This window comes from Panthera pardus, unplaced genomic scaffold (assembly GCF_024362965.1).
Source record: "Panthera pardus isolate Hobbes unplaced genomic scaffold, ASM2436296v1 HiC_scaffold_2, whole genome shotgun sequence".
Classification (NCBI taxonomy): domain Eukaryota; kingdom Metazoa; phylum Chordata; class Mammalia; order Carnivora; family Felidae; genus Panthera; species Panthera pardus.
The window spans coordinates 83,552,708-83,576,970 of NW_026526765.1; the positions used below are offsets into that span (position 1 = coordinate 83,552,708).

General features: G+C 39.4%; 1 pseudogene; it reads right to left on the reverse strand.

Annotated features, from left to right (window-relative positions):
- Nucleotides 1–107: 107 nt before the first annotated feature.
- Nucleotides 108–22,785, reverse strand: LOC109254723 (60S ribosomal protein L13-like; annotated as a pseudogene).
- Between the last annotated feature and the right edge of the window lie 1,478 nt (nt 22,786–24,263).

The window sequence follows — 24,263 nt, forward strand, 5'->3', positions numbered from 1 at the left end:
ATTATTAAATTCGTTAATAAACTTCTTTGTGCTTAGCATAGTGTTCAAAGGATAGATATTGATCATACAAGTTAAATATTATTATTACCACTTTTTTTTTCTTTTTATCACAAGCTGTACTTGTGAACATCCTGTTCTGCAATTTTCTTGGCCCCTTTTGCCCAGATGCTAAAGGGCTGGGGATTGGCGTGGGCATTGCGAAGGCTGGCAAACACCTTGCAGTTCTCCTCCTCTCTATGACTCTGGCTTTCTCCTTCTTATAGACATTCTGAATGGGCATGACTGGTCCTGTCAGCTAGGTCGCCAATTTGAGCTCAGCTGAGCTGTCTGCCTTCTTGGAGGCCAGTGGTTTTCTGGGAGAGAGGATGGGCCACTGCCCATTGGCTTGCAGGGACTGCATGGGCTTGTTCCACCTTCTTGGATCCACTGCTGATATCCCAATGGTCAGTGCCACCTTCTTGTGAATGGCAGCCACTCATAGCTCTTCCAGGCTGAAGCCCCTGCCAGCTCGCACTTTGGTGTGATACCTCATTGTGGGGCAACTATTAATGGGCTAGAGGGTTCAGATGGTGGTGTGGTATGCCTTGGCTTGCCAGGCCTTGAGTCTGAGGATCTTCTGTGCCTGCTGGTTGAACCATGTGGCCATACATCACTGCCACTCCTCACGGAAGTGGGATAGTGCCATTCCGGCTGGGTGCTGTGGCTACTGCCTATGGGTCTCCTCCAAGGGAGAACAGCCAGAAGGAAAGAACTGGTGCCACAAAGTGTTCTGAGATGATCTGTTCCTATTTTACGGATGAGGAAATTAAGGATCAAAGCTATTAGGTTGTTTAACTATACCTCATAACATATGTAATTCACACGTAACTGAAGCAAGGAAGAACGTATAGTTTTAAACTTTAGCTCATGCAGTATCTGAGAGAGATATGTAATAGGAAACAATCATGTGGTAAAGGCCTTTTAAGTAACAGGAAGAAAATATTTTCTGTACCACACATATTGGAAGTTTTTCTATTCCTGTGGGAAGTGGGGAGATCCATAAAACCTTTTGAAACTTAGTTGTGGTTAGGCTTTTGGGTTTGTTCACAGTGCTCTTTTAAATCAACTTTACTGAAGCATAATTGACATAGTATAAATGCATGCATTTTATGTGTAGAGTTTGTTGAGTTTTGACAAATATATACACCTATAAGCCATGACCAAAATCAAGATATAGAGCTTTTCCATCACTCACCAAGTTTCCAAAAGTCAGTTAGGCTCCCTGCTGCACACTCCTGTCTCCCCCTCTTCTTGCCTCCTTCCTATCCCCCTTCCCCACCGTTCCTGCTTTAGGAAAGTCTAATTTTTTTTTTTTTCTATTCCTATAGGTGAGTTTTCTCTCCTCTGGAATTTCATATGAATGAAATTTTACATTATCTAGTTTTGTTGTTTGTCTCTTTGTTTGTTATCTTTGTTCTGGCTTCTCTTAATCAGCAAGGTGTTTTCGAGATTCATTCATGAAATCTATACATCAACAGTTTATTCCTTTCTATTTGTTTATTTTATTGCTGGGTAGTGTTTCGTTGTACAAATATACCACAATTGGTTCATACACTTATTTATTGAAGGACATTTGAATTTTTTCTTCCTGTTTTTTTGGCCATCATTAGTAAAGCAGCCATGAACAATCAAGTACAATTGTTTGCACAGGCATATGCTTTCATCCCTCCCGGCTAACTACCTAATAGTGCCATTGCTGGGTTGTAGGTACATGTTTAACCTTGTGATACCACTTTGCATTCCCATCAGCAATATATAAGAGTTCCAGTTCCTCCACATTGCACCAGCACTTGGTATTGTTGGTTTTTAAAATTTTAGCCATTCTGGTGGGAATGTAGTAGTTTTTCACTGTGGTTTTAATTTGCATTTCCCTGATGGCTAAAGATGTGGAAGACATTTTCACATGCTTTTTGGCCACCCATATGTATCATTTTGTGAAGCGTCTATCCAAATTTTTTGTTTGTCTTTAATTGGGTTATCTGTCTTATTATTAGCTGTAAGAATTATTTGCATACTCTGGATACAAGTACTTTGTCAGATATTTGTTTTGTAAATGTTTTTTCTCTCAGTCTTGTGGCTTGCCTTCTCATTTTCTCAATGGTGTCTTTTGAAGATTTTGTATTTTGATGAAGTCTAGTTTATTCACTTTTTTCTTTTACGATTATTGATTTTTGTGTTCACTGGAGAAATTATTGCCTATCCCAAAGTCAGGGACTTTCCTCCTGTCTTAGAAATTTTGAAGCAAGTGTTTTCTAGTTGACATAGCAGAGTCATATTAACTTAAAAATTAATAAATAGCAAAAGTAATAATCAGATGTAGGATCAGCTCATGGATATAGGCTGAAGGTAGTGATTGGAGGAATTTTAGTATTGGAGACAAAAACGACCAAAATTAGCATATGATCTCTGCAAAATGAAATTCCTAGCCTGTCACTGCATGGTGTGGGCCATTACTGGAGTTGAGCTTGTGACGGTTGCTCATGTGTGTGGCAGAGAACAGAATGAGAATAGAGGAAAACAAAAATTAGAATCAAGGCAGAAATGGCACCAATCTGACCAAGGGCTCTGCTAATATGGCAGTGACAAGGAATACTTCAAAGCAAGTGTATATTATTCATAAGTTGCGTATGTATATTCATCCTTAAGTTAACTTTAGTAAGTTGTATATACTTTATTTGAAAACATTAGTCATTTTTTTTCTAATGAAAACTCTTCAAAAATTTATTCACTCAAAGCTTGATATAGACATAATTGAATTGAGAGTACCAATCAACATTCTAACACATAAGCAATAGCCCTTCACAGAGGCACATAAAAGGGCTTTATTTGCTTCTAACATGGAACTTAGAGTAGATACCTTTAAAAGCAGAGAGAAAATCATGGTATTTCTTTGCCATCTAGGGTTCTGATGAGGTGAATAAAAGAAGAACCACTTGTCCATTTGAGAGCTAAACTTGAATTGAACATTTCTTTACCTTCTAAAATGTTCAGTTAAGTGCTTTTACACTTCAATTTTCCAGCCTGGGCCAAGACCAGAAATGCCAAAATGATATGAGAAAGGCTGTTCTTACTGTTTTTCTGGCTGGGATTGGAAGAGAAAGTGCCAGCAATCTTGTAAGAAAGCCTGTTCTCGAAAGATCTGCAACCCAGTTTGCAGAATCAAGGGGTTTGGATAGTTCACATGAGTTTGGCTGAGTGTCCTGGTGTGTTCATCCGAATAGCACCCTGCAGAAAGCATTTTGTCTTATCAAAGTCAACCACAGAATTCTTTGTGTACTTCCTTAGACATCTTAACCATCATGTGTGCCCATCCAGATAAACCGCTAAAGGCTAGCTGAACACTGCCAAATTGAAATGTTTGAGTATGATCCCTACAACTAGGATTCAGATTTCAACTTGAAATAATGAAAATAGTAATCACAGCGATAATTTTATAAAATGTTTATAGAATTGGCTCCAAAGTGCATCAGAGTCTTTAAACTACAGAAGGCATTAGAGATAATGTAGCCTAACCTCTCATTTTATACTTTAGAAATTTAAGGTTCAGAGAAATGAGATATTTGCCCAGTAACATTTGGCAAGTCAGAGGCAGTGTCCAGCCTGGAAAATAGGATCACTTTGTTCCTTACAATACGTTGTGATGTAGGCTGAGTGATTTGTTCTTTACCATACATGAGCCCCGAAAGATAAAAAGTAGTTATAAAGTTACTATGTTGTCATAGTATGTCAAGGAAAAAGGAAATTCATTAGATGTCATGAAATAAAGATTATTATTTCAGTATTCAGGTTTGGAGTGCCAAACAATATATTCAGATCTATTAAAACCCCTTATTGATAGGCTGGTTTTCATATATGTTAATTATTTGGCAACATTATATGCTAGAAGACATTCTTTCTAAAAAATCTTCTCATTTTTTAAAGAATCTTGCTAGGAAGGTAGTTATTGCCTTGAGAACCTAAGTTGGGGATTCTCATTCACACGCTTCTGTTCAAGAAGCAGCAGTGAAGCCATCCTTCATCATGACCATCCTGCCTGGAATGTGGTAAAGACAAGGCAGCCTGGCTGAAGGCTGAAGGGTGTGGAACAAACACTGTGGGTGGGTCCACAGAGGGGATTAATGTCCATATCCCTGAGTGAAAATCCTCGCCCAAGTGGGACCAAATAACCTCAGCTGCAAGGCTTCCTTGACTGTTCATTGCCTGCCTCCACAAAACAATGCAAAGGTTGTCCCATGGTTGTTTCTGTTCCTGGGAGTGAAGCCTGCCCACTCCCAAATTCACAAAGTGATGGATATCTCCCAGTTGTCAAAATGCTTATTCTTCCCTTACAGAATACCCATTTCTTTTTTTTAAGTTTATTTATTTATTTAATTTGAGAGAGAGAGAGAGAGAGAAAGAGAGAGAGACAGTGGGAGGGGTAGAGAGAGGGAGAAAGAGAGAATCCCAAGCAGGCTCCACACTGTTAGTGCAGAGCCTGATGTGAGGCTTGAACTCACCAACCCGTGAGATCATGACTCGAGCTGAATTCTAGAGTCGGACACTTAACCAACTGAGCCACCTGGGAATCCCCAGAATACCCATTTCTTTTCTTTGTTTCTTCCCTATAGCAACCATTCTATAATTCTATAATTCTACAATAATAATAATAATTATTAGTAGTAGTAATATATTTTTTAACAGGCTCTGCTTTGCTGGGTGATTTGATTAAAGAAAGTGTTTAGAATATAAATAGCATTTGTAAATAATATTATTAACTGAATTTCCTCATTGGCAAAAATTGGGGTAGGTCCCTATAATCTCTGCGTCCCTTCCTTCTCTAACATGTTACGATGCTATGCATCAGGGCCCTCTGTCACACACCTTCTCTTTCTCAGCCAGGCAGCCAACCAGCCACCCTGCACCTGTATATTTGTGGAACAAGACTGTTATGGGAATCTGACATGAATGAACATAAATACATTTCCAACATGACTGCATCATATCACCTTAACAGTAGGAAAAGTATTTCTATGTGCACAGGACGTGCACTACAGAGTTTCTATAACAAGAAACACTTTAAAGTTATGGTAAAATTTGTGCTGAAACAGACATGGAGAACTTTGGCAACCTCAACCCTGCCAGCACCATGTATTCTTTACTACCAGGCAAAATACCTACCTGCTGGAGTGATATAGAGGAATCTGTGCTGTTCACCAGAGCTGACAAGTTATTCTTTTTAAAAAAAATTTTTTTTAAACATTTATTTATTTTTGAGAGACAGAGAGAGGCAGAGTATGAGCAGGGGAGGGGCAGAGAAAGAGAGGGAGACACAGAATTCAAAGCAGGCTGCAGGCCCCGAGCTGTCAGCACAGAGCCCGACGTGGGGCCCGAACTCACAAACCATGAGATCATGACCTGAGCAGAAGTCGGACGCTCAACTGACTGAGCCACCCAGGCACCCCAACTGACAGGTTATTCCTAAAGCATTTAAATAAAAGTCTAATCCCTCATGACTGTGGGTTTGGATAACTTAGGCACAATGGCCTTTTCATAATATAATGGAAAGATATATTATTCATAAGATGATAGCAGTATAGTTGATTTTACTCATTTTATTTACTATCATTGGTTTTATTTAGCAGATGTCACAATGTAAGCAATTTCTAATAGTGAGAGTATTGAACAGTTGGAAACTGGGCTTTCAAGTGAAGCAGCTAGTTCAGAAATGATATATGTACATCTTATGTGATAACAAACCTAATCCAAAATACATATTTTCATAAAATTTTACCTAATTCTCTACTCTTTAAATAGCTCTCTATTTTACTTTAGAGTTAGAAAAAACACACACACAAAACAATTCTTATTTTTTTTATTTGAGAATGAGAGGGAGAGAGAGAGGGAGAGAGGGGCAAACGGAGAGAGAATGAGAGAGAGAGAGAGAGAATTCACAAAACGATTCTTAAGCACTGGGTCTTCTTACGAAATGCAGTATATATTAGAAGACTATGAACCCACTTAGATAAGTGAGGAATTTAAAATAGCCAGTGGCACCTGGGTGGCTCAGTCGGTTGGGCGTCCAACTTCGGCTCAGGTCATGATCTCGTGGTTCACAGGTTCAAGCCGCGTGTCAGTCTCTGTGCTGACAGCTCAGAACCTGGAGCCTGCTTTGGATTCTGTGTCTCCCTCTCTCTCTGCCCCTCCCCCGCTCAGGCTCTATCTCTCTCTGTCTCTCAAAAATAACTAACTAAATAAAACGTTAAAAAAAAAATAGCCAAACTCAGAAGCAAAGAGTAGTTTGGTGGTTGCCAGAGGCTGGGGGAGGAAGAAATGTTGAGATGTTGGTCAAAAAAGACAAAGTTTAGTTATGAGGTGAATAAGTCCTAGAGATCTACTGTACCGCATAGTTCATAGAGTTAACAGTACTGTTCTATATGTGTAAAGATTTGCTAAGAGAGTAGATCCTATGTTAATTGTTCTTATTGCACACACACACTCACACACATACGTACATTAAAGACGGTAAGGAGGAAACTTCTGGAAGTGATGGATAAGGTTATGGCATAGATTGTGGTAATGGCTTAACAGGTGTATACTTATCTTCAAATTCATCAAGGTGCATATATCAAGTATGCACAGATTTTTATATGGAAAGAGAGGAAAGGAAAGGGGAAGGGAAATGGAGAGGAAAGGAAGACAGACAGAGAAAGAGAAACCCATGAGACTGAATGGACACTAAGTCTCTGTGGGATCAAGAAGCAAATGTTCTTCAATAATCTCAAGCATTGGCAAAGTAGGATCTGTGTGTGAGAGACCGCAAGAGAGGTCATTATCTGTGGAACTCAGGTAGTTGCCACCAACAAGTTTCCGGGCAGATGTGAAGCAGGCTTCTGATTAGTTATCCTCTCACCTCCTTTTCTTTACCCATTCTCTCTGAAAGTCCCGCCCTGTCCGTTCTCCTCTGGCAGCTGGGCTGTCTGTCCATTGCTACTTTCATACAGTCCTTCCCTTTCTACAGGTTTGGATATTCTCCCCAACCCTTCTCTTTCCCCCAGTTGGAAACACCCATCCTTCAGCAGATACAGCTTATTCTTGAACAGACTATCAGATGAAATAATACATGCTGAGCTTCAAGATACTTGCAGGAAATGTACCCCATGTTTGCATTTTGAAAAAGCAGCTTATTAACCCTAAACAAATATAAAATTAACATGGGAATGCTTGTAGGTAGGAAAATATTTTCTAGTGTTTTTCCCTACTCTAACCACTATGATGTCAATGTATTTCCAATATACATATATATATATATATATATATGTATATACACATATATATATATACATATATATATATATATTTAAAATAGTGCTTAATAAGCAATTACTTTTAAAACTTCACTGACTGTCTTTCCTGACCTACAAACTTCTAGTGAAGAAAGGGTTGTGCCTTCAGATGCCAGGAATTGACCAAATCAGACAAATAGCCCTGGAATACTCTCCTGTTGCTTAATAGTAGTTGTATTTTAATATTTACTTAATATTTAAAACAAGTAATAGATTTGCATAGTTTAAGAATTTTACAAGAGTGAATGTGAGCCTAAGGTTTTCCTCTCCTCAGTCCCCCATCTGGTGGTTTCCAACCCTTACACCAAGATAAATAACTTCCGTTAAAAAATGTTTCTATAAGCGAATGTCAACACCTATTCCTTTCCCTACTTAAAAAAATGTAGCACACTGTGCACACTTTCATATTTTTCCCCTCACTCAGTATGTCTTACATGTCTTTACATATTAGTACTATGGAGCATCTCTGTTCTTGGAAAAAAAAAATTTTATTATGGCTGAACAGTATCCCATTATTTGGATGTGCCATGATTTATTTAAACAGCTCTCTATTGACAAACTTTTAGATTGTTCCAATCTTCTGCTATTATAGGAACTGCTGCAGTAAATAACCGTGCACATTCATGATTTTGCCCATGTGTGAATATATCTGTAGCATAAACTCCTAGAATTGGAACTGCTGAGTCAAAGAGTACATGCATTTGTAATTTCAATAAATATTGCCAAATTGCCTTCCAGAATGATTATACCTATTTACACTCCCACCAGCAATGAATCACTGCTCCCATTTCTCTATATCTTGCCAACCCTAAGGGTTGTCAAATTTTTGGATTTTTACCAACCTGATAGTGAAATATGGTATCTTGATGTAGTTTTAATTTGCATTTTTTCTATGTGGGAGTGATTTGAGCATCGTTTCATATGTTCCTGAGTCATTTGTATTTCCTTTGCTGTGAACTATTACTCACTTTTTTAATAGGGTTTTTTAAAATTATTATTCTATGGTTTCTTTGTAGATTAGAGTTTAATTCCTTGCAAATACAATCAACTGCAAATATCGTTTCCTACTTTGCTCTTTGTCTTTTTCCTTAAGAGTTTTTTGAGAACTGAGTAATGTGGATAATTACATTAGTACTCCTGTCATTTTGCCTGCACACACAGCCATGGATGAAGATAGACAGGTAGATAAATAGATAAATACAGAGATAGTGTGTGTATGTAGATTTTTAAAAAGGCCCCCTTTCTTTTTCTTAGAGCATAAATGCTACCATGCATGTTCATCATGTATCAACCCTTCCCGTAGGCAGAGGAGTGCAAGCATATTATCCAAAAGAGGTTCATAGAGTTTATTGAGTTGCCATTGGCACTAGAAAAATGACTGGGACACTGGAACCTTACTCCCAAAGGTCCCAATTTGGTAACAAGGGTGGCGAAATTGTACATGCAAATAAAGAAATACAATAGAGTAAAAGACATAAATATAAACATGTAAATAAAGAATTAAAACACAGCAGGAACAATGTGTAATTAGTTATGAGCACAGGGATTTGGGAGTAGGGAGGATGGGCTCAGTGAGTGTAACTTGTGTTAATCATTAAACTGCTCTATCAATCAGACTTCAGTGCAGAAAAGAGACACTGCTCTGGGTGTTTTAAGCAGAAGGGAATTTAATACAGGGGATTATGAATTCATAAAGCCATTGGGAAGGCCTGGAACAATGGAATTAAGGGGCTGCCCTTGCTGTCTGGTTTCTGGTTGCCCCACTGCTGCTGCAATTATTGGGAAAGGGGTGTCACCCAGGCTACCTGCTGCTTTTGCTCTGGTTGGCCTCTCACCCAAGACACTGATAGCCAGTGAGGAGGAAGCGGACCCTGGCCATTGCCCGCATGCATGACTGTCAGAGCTTGCCTGTCAAGTGCAACTGTCACAGAATAATAGCCTCTCCTGTGTTTCAGATTTGTCACAAGTACATCATTTTTGGCCAAATCCAGAGTGTACCTGGAACTCCAGCTGCAAGGGAGCCTGGGAAATGTAGTTTTATTCTTTCAGAGCTTGTAATTCAGGATGTGTGGCAATGGATGCCAGTAACTAATATAGTTTCAGTCACCTTGGTATGTATGTATCAGAGTATCAAGTGTGAAGCAGATGACTAAAGATTGGGCATATTACATTGATATATTTTGTCTGGGTCTGGAAGAAGCCTGAGGGACTTCTAGAAAATAGGATTTTTAAGGAGCTCCTCTGGCAGGAGGGAGGACATAGGGCTTTAAAGCATGGGTAGGACTGGGAGAATTATCAGAGGAGTGATTGGGAGTTTTGAGGAAAGATAAATTGTTTTGCATTATTTTATAGGCATATCCAGTGATGATAGGAATAACAATAGAAATAATATGATGATTTAATAGATAATGTAGGTGAAAACCTGTGGTAAGCCATAAAGCCCCGACTATATACAATATTGGAGGTGGGTGTTATTCTCATTTATATACAAGGAAACAGGTTTTGAAAAGTTAGCAATTTGTCCAAGTTCACTTTACTGTGTATTAGAACTTGAATCTTCCTTTCTTCCCTTTTTCCCTTCTCCCTCTTTCCCCCCTATTCTCCTTCCATCCTTCTTTCCTGTAACTTACTGAGCGTTTCCTCTCTGCTAGGGTCACTGCTTACATGGTCAAGACAAAATCCTTTCCCTAAAGGAGGCAATAGCCTTCGATCTAATCTACCTGATGCTCATTTGGGATTTTCTTCGTTGTATTTTTGCCTGCCAGAATTATATCAGTAGCACCGGATTCTGTCAGGAAGCCAACCACTTTTATCCTACTTAGAAAACACACAGTTCTAACAGCAGGGCAGTAGAATCCAAACTCACCCCTTCAGAACTCAGTTGCAGTAGTGAGCATGGCTTCCTTGCTGATATATGGGTCATACGGATGCTGTACAGAATTGCCTACAAGTGTAAGGGCTATAGGATTTGACTCTTGAGAAAAAATAAAATGAAAGACTAAAAATGGCTACAAAGTATCTCCAGGATATTAGAGTGAAGCTAACCACATAAAAGACACATGACATTTGCCTGTGAATAGATAGACTGAGCATTTTGGTTCTTATGCTGGTTTTTAGCTGCCAGTGATTCTTGTGGCAACCATCCAAGTTTTCAGGACACTATCACATTTTTAAGTTTTCCTAATGAATTATAATAACATTTCTGTAGTTTACATCAAATTGTGTTGAATGGCATTTTTAGCAAATTGTGTCACTTTGTGAATTTCCAAATTTTACAAAATTTCTGTGCCAAAAAATAATCAGTGAAAATGATTTTGTGTGAAACTTTTTGAAAGCCAAGTTTAGCTGATTTTGCTAAACAGCACAAGCAAACAATTTATTCAGTCTTTCTCCAAGTCCTTTTTCTGAGCCTTGTTCTTTGCTTCCAGGCCCCCCTCCTCCCTCCCCCTTTCTAAGCTTCTTTCACTCTGTTTACTGGCCTTTGTTTCTGCTCCTAGTTTGTCTTTCTCTAACATTATCTGCCCTCTCCACACCCCTCCACCCTTAGCTATACCAAGCCTTGGGCTATGGTTTTGGGTTGAGGGTCATGGAGGTCATGGATTTTCCACTGAAAGAAAGAGAGAAAGAAGGAGAGAGAAAAAAAAAAAAAAAAAAGATCACTTTTGCTCTCTCTTCTGCCCTTGGTGCTGAGAAATTCATTTGAGATCAGTATCCCGGCCAGCATGATTACTGTGGGATTGAGACAAACACAGAGCTCACCACAAGAGAGGCCATAATAATGTCGCTGAGGATAAAAGAACATATTTCGACATGCTTCGACTCATGTTTTGAGATCCTTGCATGTGGGTGGTTAGACTACCTTAACAGGTTTTTGAGCGTATCCTTCTGAACTGCCCTGACTTTGTTTCCCAAAGAGAGAAACAGTGAAGAGGAATACAAACAGCCTGCATCTTGCGGTCAGATTTCCTGGGATGGAATCCTGGCTTGTCAGCCACTTAATCTTCCGAGTACCAGTATTCTTTGTTACTAAATAAAGAAACTAGCTACTGATATAGCTGCAACAGTATTGCTAACAATGCAGTTAACATTAATTGAATAATTACTATATGTCAGACGTTCTGTTAAATACTTGCATGCCTCCTGTCAAACTCTTTTACAACACTAGGCAGTAGTTAATTATCACTCCCACTTTATGGATGAGGAGACTGAGGTAAGAAAATATTACATTATTTACTCTAGGCCACTTAGCTATGAAGTGGAGTTGGGTTTTGAACCCAGGTATTTGATTCTAAATCAGAAACCACTACCTTAGGTAGAAACGATGATTAAGGGGCGCCTGGGTGGCGCAGTCGGTTAAGCGTCCGACTTCAGCCAGGTCACGATCTCGCGGTCTGTGAGTTCGAGCCCCGCGTCAGGCTCTGGGCTGATGGCTCGGAGCCTGGAGCCTGTTTCTGATTCTGTGTCTCCCTCTCTCTCTGCCCCTCCCCCGTTCATGCTCTGTCTCTCTCTGTCCCAAAAATAAAATAAAAAACGTTGAAAAAAAAAAATTAAAAAAAAAAAAAAAAAAAAAGAAACGATGATTAAGTAATGCAACACAGAGCATCAGACATCCAGGAAGGGGTCATTCTTTTGTTTTGTTTTGCATCATTTTGTTTAAGGCTAGAAATTCCAGGAGGCATGAAGTTAACTCCTGTTCCCATTCTGATTTTTCAAGAATTTCCTCTCCTGTCTTTTTTATGTGGGCATACGCCAGACCAAGAGATGGTGATTGAGTCCATGACCCAAATAGTGGGAGATATCAAATCCGCATGAGCCCTATTTCTTTGACCATGTATATAGTTTGGTAAACCATCTAGAAAATACCATGACACACTAAAACTTGAGCACTGTCTGGTCTCAAATCAGAGATGGTAGGCGGGTGTAGTGCCCAGGAATGGCAGACGGAGCTGGGCAGGAGACCAGACACATCCTGCTGCCAGTTACTCTTAGTGGGATTCCTAATGGAAGCCACAGAAGCTCACAGTGACTATTGCAGAAAAGCCACATAATTATAGGACAGCACTATATTCCAGCCTCTTGTGGCTTCCATGTGTGTTTCTGTGATCCTAGGTTGTGTCTAGCCCACGTGTTAATTTCTACCTGCTGAATACAATTTGGTTTGTAGTAAGTGATGCTTTCAAGAACTTTCTCAGCAACTCATTTCCGGGTGGGATTCTCTTCGAAACCACGTGAAGCCAGAGAATCTGCACAAACATCTGATTGGTATGTTCAGCTTCAGGAGAATTATGAGTCTGCTGCGAAAAAGATCATAAAATCCCTAAATTAACTATGGCAAATGTTTTAGGTATGTCTGTAAATTTGGGGTTCCGTGAGTTTAGTTATGCCTTTCCAACTATGCCTAGATTACAGTTTGTCCAATCACATTGTTGTCATTGAGGTTTCAGGAGGTCTTTGATTATTTCATGACCTTTTCCCTAAATAGCACCGATTACTTTGATACAAGAATTTTTGAAGTGCTTCACAATCTTTTGCTATTCCCTGGGGCCTGGGTCAACATTCCTATCGTCTCTATTTCAAGATGAAACACAGAGAGTTTAAGTGATTTTCCCATGGGCTCCCAGCATGACAGCATCTATGCTGGACACAAACTTCTTAAGCTTCTGGCTTTAGATGAGCTCACTGAGTCACAGATTTCCCCCAGCAATTATTTATATACATTATGCATCTGACCTGGATATGCTAGTGCTTATTTCCCATTTGCATAACGAAGAATATCTCAGGCAATCCAGGAAGGAATGTTTCCTCAACACAAGCAGCTGAGTTCTAATGTGGACCTTGCTTTCTGGACTCAGGGAGGGTCAGGGAGGAGGATGACCCCAGCCTGCCCGCACAAGCCTGCAGAGCGTGTTCTGGGTAGAGCTTGGTCAGAATGAGGTTGAACAGCCATCGGTCATTGCCTCATGTAAGAAAGATGGGGGAGGGATACACATTTCCTACTTGGGCTTCTCTAAATGTGAAATACAGTTTAATTGTGGAGTGCTGGTATCTCTTCCCGCCTGTTAGGCACCTGGAGAGAGGTCTTCAGTAAATGCTGTGGGTAATGAAGCTTATGTTCAGGTACCACAATAAATATGGGATGTGGGTGAGGACAGAAACTTTACTTTCATGTTTGCCTCTTGTATTCAGAGCGACAGATTATAAACAGTGTTTTAGAAAGTCTGCATGGAGAATTAAAAACCATAGTTTGGTAAACTATTTTTTTTTAATGACTTTTACAAATCGTTTCTTTGTTACAAAACTATCTTGTCCCATTATAAATTTATTAAATAAACTTTAGAAAATACCGATAAGCAGAGAGAAGAAAACAAAATCACCCTGAATTCCACTACTCAGGGGGAACCTATATTAACATTTGGGTGTATTTTTCTCGTTCCTAAAAATGGGCTTACTTTTTTCTTTTTAAACAGGATTATATGTTAAAATTTGTGACAATTTACTACCTATTTTATACACACATGCACATATGGTTATACTATGAATATTGCCTTCTAAACCTGCCTTTTAAACTTAGATTCCATATACAGTATTTGAAGATTTACTAAAATCTTCTCTGGTCATTAAATATGCTTCCCCAGCATCATTCCTGATGGTTGGGTAGCATTTCATTGTATGGATGTATCATTGTTTATTTAACTGATTCCTCGTTGCTAGACATTTATGCCGTTTCCAAGTTTTCTCTGTTATAAACAGGCTGTGATGAAGATGTAAATCTCATTTATAATGGCATCAGATCATATGTTTTATTTGTATCTTCTAGAAGACCTAAAACAAGGTTGCTAAGCAATGTCAGTGCTGTACAAATCTTTTCGTGGGAAAACCTGAGCGGAGAGAACCTCTTTGAGTCTACCATGGCAAAAGTGATAATACGTCGGACAGCAAAGTGCTCATTCTTGTTCACTACACATGGAGATGAATCCAATGAGCTAAAAGCCATATGTGGCTAAGGAAATATACTTCTCCTACAGAAGACTAGGTCATGGTAGAATAGCACTTAATTAAGACACTGAATACAACAGTTAAAAGGTGTTTCATAGTAAGAACTCATTTGTCTAAAGTTTGAGTGTGTTGAAGTAGTTGCCCAAAGACATAAGTATACTGGGCCAGTCATCCATGCGAACGCTTCCACATCATGTTTCTAAAGTGAAAACAGATAGCAAACAGAAAAGCTCCCAACCCTTGAATCAGAACAACCACAACAAAAACCCAAACTGACCTTTGGGTTATTTCATTTGGTTCTCCATTAGTTAGATCTGATTTTGCCTTTTTGAATTCAGCAGATATCACTAAATGCTTTTGGAAGGACCAAGTTGCCTCATGCAATTTTTTTTTTTTTTTCATGTATAGGTCTGTTTTGCAAGAGAAACAAGGCTTCTCTTCTTGTATCATTCACTACAAGCTAAAACAAAACTTTTTTTTGAAATTAAAAGGAGTCCATTTAAATTATATTAATTCTTACTTTAGCTTCCCCCCCCCCACTGCCCTGAACGCCCCAGCTATTTTTTTTTTTTTTTTAACACATACATTTCCTATGACTTTCAAGCTAGCACTGATGATTTACTTGACTGGCAGACATGAAGACCTAGGCTGAAGGGACATGTGATCTGAGCGAATTGCAGCATTTCTATAGATTGAAGTAAGCAAAAATATGCATTTTGACTCTTCAGACATTTATGGTCTGTATCTTCTCTACCAGGGCTCAGCGTGGCATAATGATGTCAGCTTCTCCCCAGATAGTTTGGATGGCGCTGGGAACATGGTTAGAGAATAATATGTTCTGTTTTCCTCCTCCTTGGGGTGACCATTGTCTCCAGTTGGTCCTGTGCTCAGTGAGTCATTAATTAAACCCGGAATCTCTCTAAGTGACCTGTTGCAATGTTGAGGTTCATTCCCAACTTATTCTGCTTCACTGCATAATATCTGGCCAATGTGCCTTGTTTTTATTTTTTAAAAATTTCCCTCATTCTTCCTCGCACCATGAGGATTCGTTTTTGAGATAGAGAGCAAGAGGCTAGGTTAAGAAAAACACGGCCACCTCCAGAGTGCAAAAATTGCAATAAACCCATCACCTCTAACAACAGCAGAGCATGAAAAGATAAAAAACAGCCTGCCAAGAATGTAGTAACCACCCATTCACTTTTAAATGCTCTCCACACTTCAATGCACAGACCTAATTACTTTCCTGCATTCCCAAATCCACTTTGCCCATACTGCAATCAGAAACCTGGCGTTAAAATATTTTAGACTTGGAGGATCAAGACTAATTATGGGCCTTAGCTGCACCTTTTGGTTTCTCTCCCCCCTCCCCCCTCCTTCTCTTCTTTGGGTTACTTTAAAGCACGCTCCACTGGAAGAAAGGCTGCCCAGTCCCAGTTGGGGGTGAAGCCGAGAGAGAATAAAACAAAGAACAACTCAACTCAATTCAGTAAGCTTCAATGAGGCTGGTATATTTAATGTGAGCCCAGGGTTAGCCCACAGAATTGTGGCAGAATGCAATATTCTCAACAAAAAAAGATGTGTTTAAGGTCGACTAAGGCCCCATAAGGCTGTTGTTGGTGTTTAAGCAGTCCACTGAGGTATTTAGCACTGAGGGTTTCTAAACATTCCAGCTGAGAATTAAACTACAGCTTTACAGTAGCCGCTTAAAGGTTTGGGGGGCTGGGAGCGTCCCCTCCCCCTTGTATTGAAAGGTCAACAAACAGTAGGAAAGATCATGTCATAACAAAGATGAAGCCACCTATTATCGAGTATAGTGACAGCTAATAGCACTATCAGAGGGACTAATCCACGGTATTAAATAGTGTAATTGTTAAAATAATATCATGGTTATTAGAACACCCAAGCATGAGACATTTTTCATTTTACATAACATGAAAGTATGGTAGGTGAGCTTAGCCTTCGCATGACAGGCACTTGTTATAAATATGTAAATATTAGAAAATTGCTTCAGTACTGCGATTTTTCTGCAGCATACAGAATGCATTTTTAATACGCAGATGTTATGTTTTGTGGCATTTGCTAAACTACTTTTGGGTAATTTTGCCGAGTTACACTCTTAAAAAGCTTTCATTCACACAAAACAATTTGCTGTGAAAGTTGGTGCTAATGTTTTACTTCAATGAGGCATTTTTAGTTTCATGGGTTTAATAAGACAAATACTACCACAAAAAAAGCCTAGTTTCTCAGAGATGAATCTGTGAAATGGCTAAGGGAGTCTGACTGCTTATAGAGTGAATTTTATGGGAACTGCAGCTCTAAGTTTGAACTCTGGGAGGTTTTATGAGATCGGATCTAGGCACAGGTATCTTAGGTTTACATAGTTCTTATTCGGAATACTGGAAAGAAACGTAATCACCTTGAGGGGGTACAAATGTCACAAAAAAACAAAAGAACGCTTAACGTTGAAAACACACGAAGCTGCTACAACGCTTTCCTACTTCTTTTAGTTTCCAGTAGTCAAGAATCCAAACCACAAGTTGTACTGGAGGAGATGGTTTAAAACAATCAGATGTTTCAGATGGTCAGAGTTTGCGGGGCCCTTACAAAATAATACAAAGGGCACATACACTGGCTCACAACCACCAATTAACCCTCCTTGTTAGATAGGTAATTTATTCCTCTCAGAGGCATCAAATATCAGAGAAATCATGGGCCAAAACAGTAATTATCTGCAGGGAATTCAAAGGCTTTGAAAGCCAATAATTCCAAAGAAATAAAAACAGAGTCCTTTTCACTGTATAGACTTCATTTTAAAACCTGTAATAAGAGCCAGGCCCTGGCTGTGAACCTGTAAACTTCAAGGAGGAAAAAAAAAAAATGCTGAAGAAGGCGAAGGCAATATTCATGCGGCTTTTCTGCATAAAACAATCTGGGAGTGGAGGTCAGAGACATTCATTCTGGCTACTCTCTATTATCACACAAAGCCCCCATCCAACATAGGAATAAAGGGCTGGGTTGGCCAAAAGTGGGAAGGGAGAAAAATCTGAAATTACTGAGCTAAAGAAAGTGATAAAAAAAACTCTATTAAAATTGTTTTTAAGTCTATTTATTTTTGAGAGAGAGAGCGAATGAGTCGGGGAGGGGCAGAGAGAGACAGAGGGAGAGAGAGAATCCCAAGCAGGCTTGGTACTGTCAGCACAGAGCCTGACTTGAGGACAGAACTCATGAACCACGAGATCATGACCTGAGCTGAAATCCAGGATGCTGAACTGACTGAGCCTCCCAGGTGCCCCAAGAAACTCTATTTTAAAAGTCCAGCAGTTTAATTTTAACTTTTAAAGCTCGAGTGACATAAAGTACTCTTTCCTAGGATAAAAAAATAATCACAGAATTTCTCAAATTTCATGGCAAACCCTTCTTAAGAAAAGCATTTGTTCTTAATCTCATCTCCTTTATGCTACATTCATATTTATAATGTCTGGTCTTCGTGGTCATCTAGAACTAGGCAATCTGGTGAAGTATTCCTTTAATTTTACCCTCACTTATCTTCTACCTTTTCCACATATTTTTGCTATATCAAAAAAAAAAAAAAATGAAGAACCAAGTTCAAATCTGTACTATATTACCGAACTTGTATCTATATATTCCATGTATGAACGTACTAGCATTTGGTGTTTCTATCCTTTCAAACACATGGCTTCTTAATCTGCTGTAGGGGGGCTTGACTTTTACACATTTACTACCAATTTCATAGAAATTCATGGGGGTAACACCTACTTTTCACTTAACAAGGTCAAGGCACAAATCCACATGCCTAATTTAAATGATTTCTTTTTTTTTTTTTCATTATGATAAATCCATACCAGATGTGAGGGAAAGGGGACCACAATTCCCTGTAGTTCAGTTGCTCTGACTACCTCTGATGATTCTCCTGTGGACTTCAGAGAACAGATCTGCATTTTCTATAGCAAACTTTTCCAATGAAACAGAATTTTCCAAGACTTGGTTTTTGTCCTAAGTTAGGTTAATGTTAGAATTGGACACTGCTGCGGTCTATGACAATCTAAGATACCGAATCTGGTCACTTTGCAGACTGAATAAGGTTCTTGGGTGATGTTTGAGGACTGTTGACAAGATGTATGTATAAGTAATCATGTAGCCCAGCTGTCATCCAACAGTGGCTTAGAACATACCTCCTGGTCTGTCGTCCAAGTGAGTTGGACTAGATCTATTTGCTGCCCTCCTCCAACGTTGAAGGTTTAGTGGGACTATAATTTGTCCAATTAAGATCAAGGCATTTTATTATACTTAAAAGAGCACTTTATTTTCTGACTTTAGGTATGCAAGAAAAATTTTAAATTACATTTATTTTGGTAATTAAAGATAAAATTGCCTGTATCTGAGCTGGCAGGAACATTGAAATTCTTACACAGCCAATGCTAAAGTGCCATTTTTAGCATTTCAAATTTCTTAGCACATTTAAATTCTCTCATGTGTTCCTTTTTCAGGGGTTTCAACAGTGAAATAGAGGCTACTCTTCATAAAAAACGAAAAGCAAATGCATAGATAATGAGAATGCCCCTCACATCCTGCCTGCTCCCCAGAAGTCAGATGTTGAACATTTTGTAGCGTTCACTGAGACATAGAAGAACACGAGATACACCAGCTGAAACTCCTTTTGGTGGCTCAGGAATGAGGTAGAACATCTCAGTGGTCATTTAGGCTACTTAATCCGGTAGCTCCCTTTCTACGGTTTTCTTTGTGTTGATAACTCTCACATTGATATTTTCATCCTGACTGCTTATCCGAGTTTTCATCCTACTGGGTGAGTTTGCACAGCACATTGGTATTGGTGTGTCCCAGCATCACGTGGAGCTCAACAAACTTAGAATTAATCTCAGTTTGGTTTCTCAGCGTCTCCTGTTGGTGATGTTTATTTCCTTCCAATTCAAGGGTTTTGCCTGTGTCTTTTCCAGACCTGCGTGCCTCTCTTCTTCCCTGGCTCAATCCTCCTTTGATTACCAACAGCATGCCCATTGTTGAAGTTCTCAAAGCCCTGAGGGCATGTCTAACTTCTTGTTCTCCTTCATGCTTCATAATTATTAAGTTCTTAAAATTTTGCCTTTAGGGCAACTGCTGTAATGTTATGTCCTTCTTATCCCACAACCATCAGACAATCTCAGATACCTATCACAGCTTGCCTGAATTAGGCAGTCTCCTAGCAGCTCTCCTGGCCACCTTTCTTCCCTTTCTTTAATTCTGTTGTTAAATGCATGTTTTTATTTAATTTAATTTAATTTTTTTTACATTTTAGAGAGAGAGTGAGAGTGCACGCTTGCACATGCATTAGGAGAGGGGCAGAGGGAGAGAGAGAGAGAGAGAGAGAGAGAGAGAGAGACAGAATCTTAAGCAGGTTCCACTCGGGGCTGGATTCCATGACCCTAGGGTCATGAAGTGAGCCAAAATCAAGAGTCAGACACTCAACCAAATGAGCCACCCAGGTGCCCCAGTTAAACACATGTCTGTGACATACCCACGTCTCTGCTGAAAAACCTTTGTAGTTACAAAGGCTCCTGAGCTCCCAACATCAGGTGTCACCTTTGCTGCCTGTTTCCCTCTATTGTAATGATGGAATCATCTTTATCACTATTCCTGTCTCCTTGCTGGTTAGTCTGGCTAAGCCTCCTTGCTTCTACTCAACTTTCCATTGTGGCCTTTCTCTTCCCCTCTTCCTCCCCACATTCTAACCACTTTTCAGCCTTTTCCTGGGAAATTTTTTGCTTGTTTTTATCCACTTTGGTCCCCTTTCCTTTGAACTATTAAATCACATCTTGTCTTTAGATTGGATGATTTATCTTGGAAGCTTTGACAGAATGGGAAGAACCCTGGGTTGAAACCACATAAACTCGGTTCCAAAAGAAGTTTCAACAATGTATCAACTTTGGTCATTTTACCTCTCTGACTCTTTATAGCCTTTCTAAAACATAAAATGCAGATGTTAGTAAATAATGTAGAAAATGATAACAAATGTGAAAGTTCTAGCATATCAGCAGATCCTAAGTGTTAGGTGAATTGGATTCTTTAAAATTGTTTTTGGGGTGCCTGGATGGCTCAGTCGCTTAAGCGTCTCACTTCAGCTCAAGTCATGATCTTGTGGTTTGTGGTTTCGAGCCCTGTGTTGAGCTCTGTGCTAACAGCTTGGAGCCTGGAGCTTGCTTCAGATTCTGTGTTTCCCTCTTTCTCTTGCCCCTCCCCTGCTCATACTCTCTCTCTCTCTCTCTCTCTCTGAAAAAGAAATAAACAGTAAAAAAAATTGTTTTTCTATAAAAAAAGTTGTTTTTAACTTTCGGTCTGCTCTTTTCTTAATTTGGCTTCTGGTACTATGTTTTACATCACTCCCCACCCCCCAAAGTCCTAGACATTTTTATGTAAAACTTTGTGGCCAGTCAATAAATCTGGAATAAAACTTTCATTTCAGAAACTTGGCCTATTAGAGTTTTCCAACAAGGCAAGTTAAAGATAATCCCACTTCAGACTTCGAAAATACCAACAGTAGAAACAAACTACCACCACCTACCAGTTAAATCTTGTTTAGAGAAATCTTACTCATACTAAAATCTTTACACAAATGTTATAACTTAATATGAACTCTTGGACCTGACATAAATATATCATTTATTAGATAGGTTCTCCCATTTTCTTATAAACTAAATATATCAGTGGGAAAGAAACAAAGATTTGAAGATACCCTAGCCTACCTTCTTATATACCATACCTATTGTATATATATGTATATGTATATATACATACATATATGTGTGTGTATATACATATATATGTATATATATACATATATTATACATATATAATATACATATACATACATATATACATATACATACATATACATACATATATAATATACATATACATACATAATATACATATACATATACATGTACATATATACATATATATACATATATATGTATATACACACACTGTTTAGATGGGCAGGTATTGTTCTAGCACTTTACAAATGTTAATTCACTTCACACTCCCTGCCCCCCATGAAGTAGACAGTGTTATTATGGCTAATTTACTGATAAGGAAACGAATCCATGGCGGGGCAGAGCACCATGCCCAAAGTTACATAGCTAGGTAGCTCAGAGGAGGATTGGAAGCCAGGCAGGCAGTTGGCCCCCACAGTCGCATACTCTTTTTAATTTAATTTATTTCTTTTTTCTTTTTTTTATTTCAGAGACACAGAGAGGCAGAGGGAAGAAGAGAGGGAGAATCTTAAGTAGGCTGCACGCTCAGTGTGAAGTCAGACATGGGGTTCCATTCCATTTTCCTGGGATCCTGACCTGAGCCAAAATCAAGAGTTGGATGCTCAACTGACTGAGACACCCAGGCACCCCCAGAGTCCCATACTCTTAAGTAACAAGCTATGATTTCTCTTTTGAACCTTTTATGTCTTGTTTTGCTTTTCAATTTTTTTCTTTTTTTAGAGTTCACTTCTTTATTTTGATAGAGACAGAGAGAGAGGTGGGGGGAGGGGCAGAGAGAGAGGAAGAGAGAGAATCCCAAGCAGGCTCCATGATGGCAGTGCAGATGTGGGGCTCGAACTCACCAATCACTAGATCATGACCCGAACTGAAATCAAGAGTCCAACGCTTAACTGACTGAGCCAGCCAGGTGCCCCATGAACCCTTTATGTTTTTATACATTTCTCCTTGTTTGGGCTCCTTTCATTGGCTGGCAGACTCTAGGATACAATAAATATCACTCATGGCAGTCATAATCTGCTCTATGCCTTGACCTGTTGGGTTAAATGGGCTGTCAAAATCTCAGAGGGAAAAAACTTCACAGGCCTATGGGATAGAAGAAAAAATTTCTCTCGTATGGGAGGGTAGAGATTATGCCTTTTATATACAGCGAGTATTTTGCTTGCCCCAGAGATTAAGAAAGCAGAATTGATCTGAGTCGTTCCTTTAGTCACCACCAAGAATTTCAAAATGCATGTAAATGTAGTGTCACAACATAATTGCCTCAGATAACATATCTCAAAATGTGAGTGAGCTAATAGGAAATTATATTGAATTGGCTAGTTTACTTAATTATAATTTGCAGTACTGAACTGTACTTTCCTAAATCGTAGTTTTAGATTTGAAACAGTTCAGCAATTCCTGAAGAACTTCAAATGGCCAACGTGTTCAAATAGCCTGTGTTTCTAGAGCTTTACCATGTTTCCAAGGATATTGACCACCATTCCACCGATGTCATCTGGTTGAGCATGAAGGTCAGATTCTATGCCCTTTTTATGTTGGGATGTTTCTATTTTCTCTTTTACACAATAATATGGATGTTGTGATTTATCAAGCATATGCTCAGAGAACTTATGACTACTTCTGACGTTGTTGGACATGTTTCTTACCTGAGCCCCATTGGTCTGGGACTCTCATGGAAAAGGAAGGGCCCACTGATTTCATAATGGCCTTTGTAGTCACACTTATATATCCTGTAAGGACCTAGTTCAATGAGCACTTTTGTATACAAATAATTTTTATTTGTTTGTTCATATTTTTTGTTTTTTATTTTAGAGAGAAAGCAAGTGCGAGCAGGGGAGAGGGGCAGAGGGAAAGAGTGAATCTTAAGCAGGATTCATGCTCAGCATGGAGCCAGACATGGAGCTTGATCCCACAACCCTGGGATCATAACCTGAGTCAAAATCAAGGATGCTTAACCACTGAGCCATCCAGGTGCCCCTCTATACAAATCATTTTATAAGAAAATAGAAATAATTTAATTACAAGAAGGATTAAGTCCCAGAATCTTGCTTTACAAATGTAGACTCAAATGAGATTTGAAGTCACTACCTTACATTTACTAAAACCCACATGTGTAAGTTTTTTGTAGGTTTTCAGTCAAGGCCCACGTTGTCACCCTCCTTTCTTAGGATGCAAGGGGGATGCTGGCCCTTCCCACTTTGTATGTGACAGTGACTTTGCTTTCATTAGCCAAATAGAAAATATCTGTGTAAATTTGAAGGTAAAGTGGCTGTTAATACTAAACATAGTAGGTACAAGAAACATCGCATTTTTAGAATGCTTTAAGCCAACTATGATCCATCCCCAAGCCTTCTTGTGGGGCAGACAGGAAGTTCAGTTTGATTTAGGACTTTCTCTCCTTCTTGTGTTGTGCAAAGTCCCCAGGGTCTTCAAGACTTTTTTTTTAAGTTTATTTATTTATTTTGAGAGAGAGGGAGCATGAGTGAGTGGAGGATCGCTAGAGAGAGAGGGAGAGAGAGTCTTAAGCAGGCTCCACACTGCACTGTCATTGCAGAGCCCCAAGTGCGGCTTGAACCCATGAACCTGAGCTGAAATCCTGAGTTGAATGCTTAACCAACTGAGCCAGCTAACTGCAGCTGCAAAGGCTGGGGTCTTACACAGCAGTACTGCATATTTTCTGCCCATCACTGGCCAACTGGGGGAATTTCTTTTAAAGACACCCATTCTCTTACTCTGGGTGTACATTTCTGGTCAGGAGGTTTTGCTTCTTTGCTTTTAGGCCAGGAATCTCCATCATGTCCAGGAGCCCCTGTGTTTGCTTTCCAGTCCTATGAGTCATACAGAGTCCTTCCTCCCCGATTAACCTGGGTCTCACCACCTTCTGCTCACACTACCTTTGAACAATGCATGGATCCCACTTCTCACAGGAGCCCTGCAGGCTCTGATCTCCTTCCAGGATGTGGGAAATCTTCCCCTGGACTTTCTTTTCAAGACCTGCCCTTGCTCTCCTTTCCTCCACGACACCTCACACAACCTCTCCAATGATAGCAGTTGTCTTATACAGGTTATGCATTCTGCTCTGCACACACCATCCCAGACCGAGAAAGCATCAGAT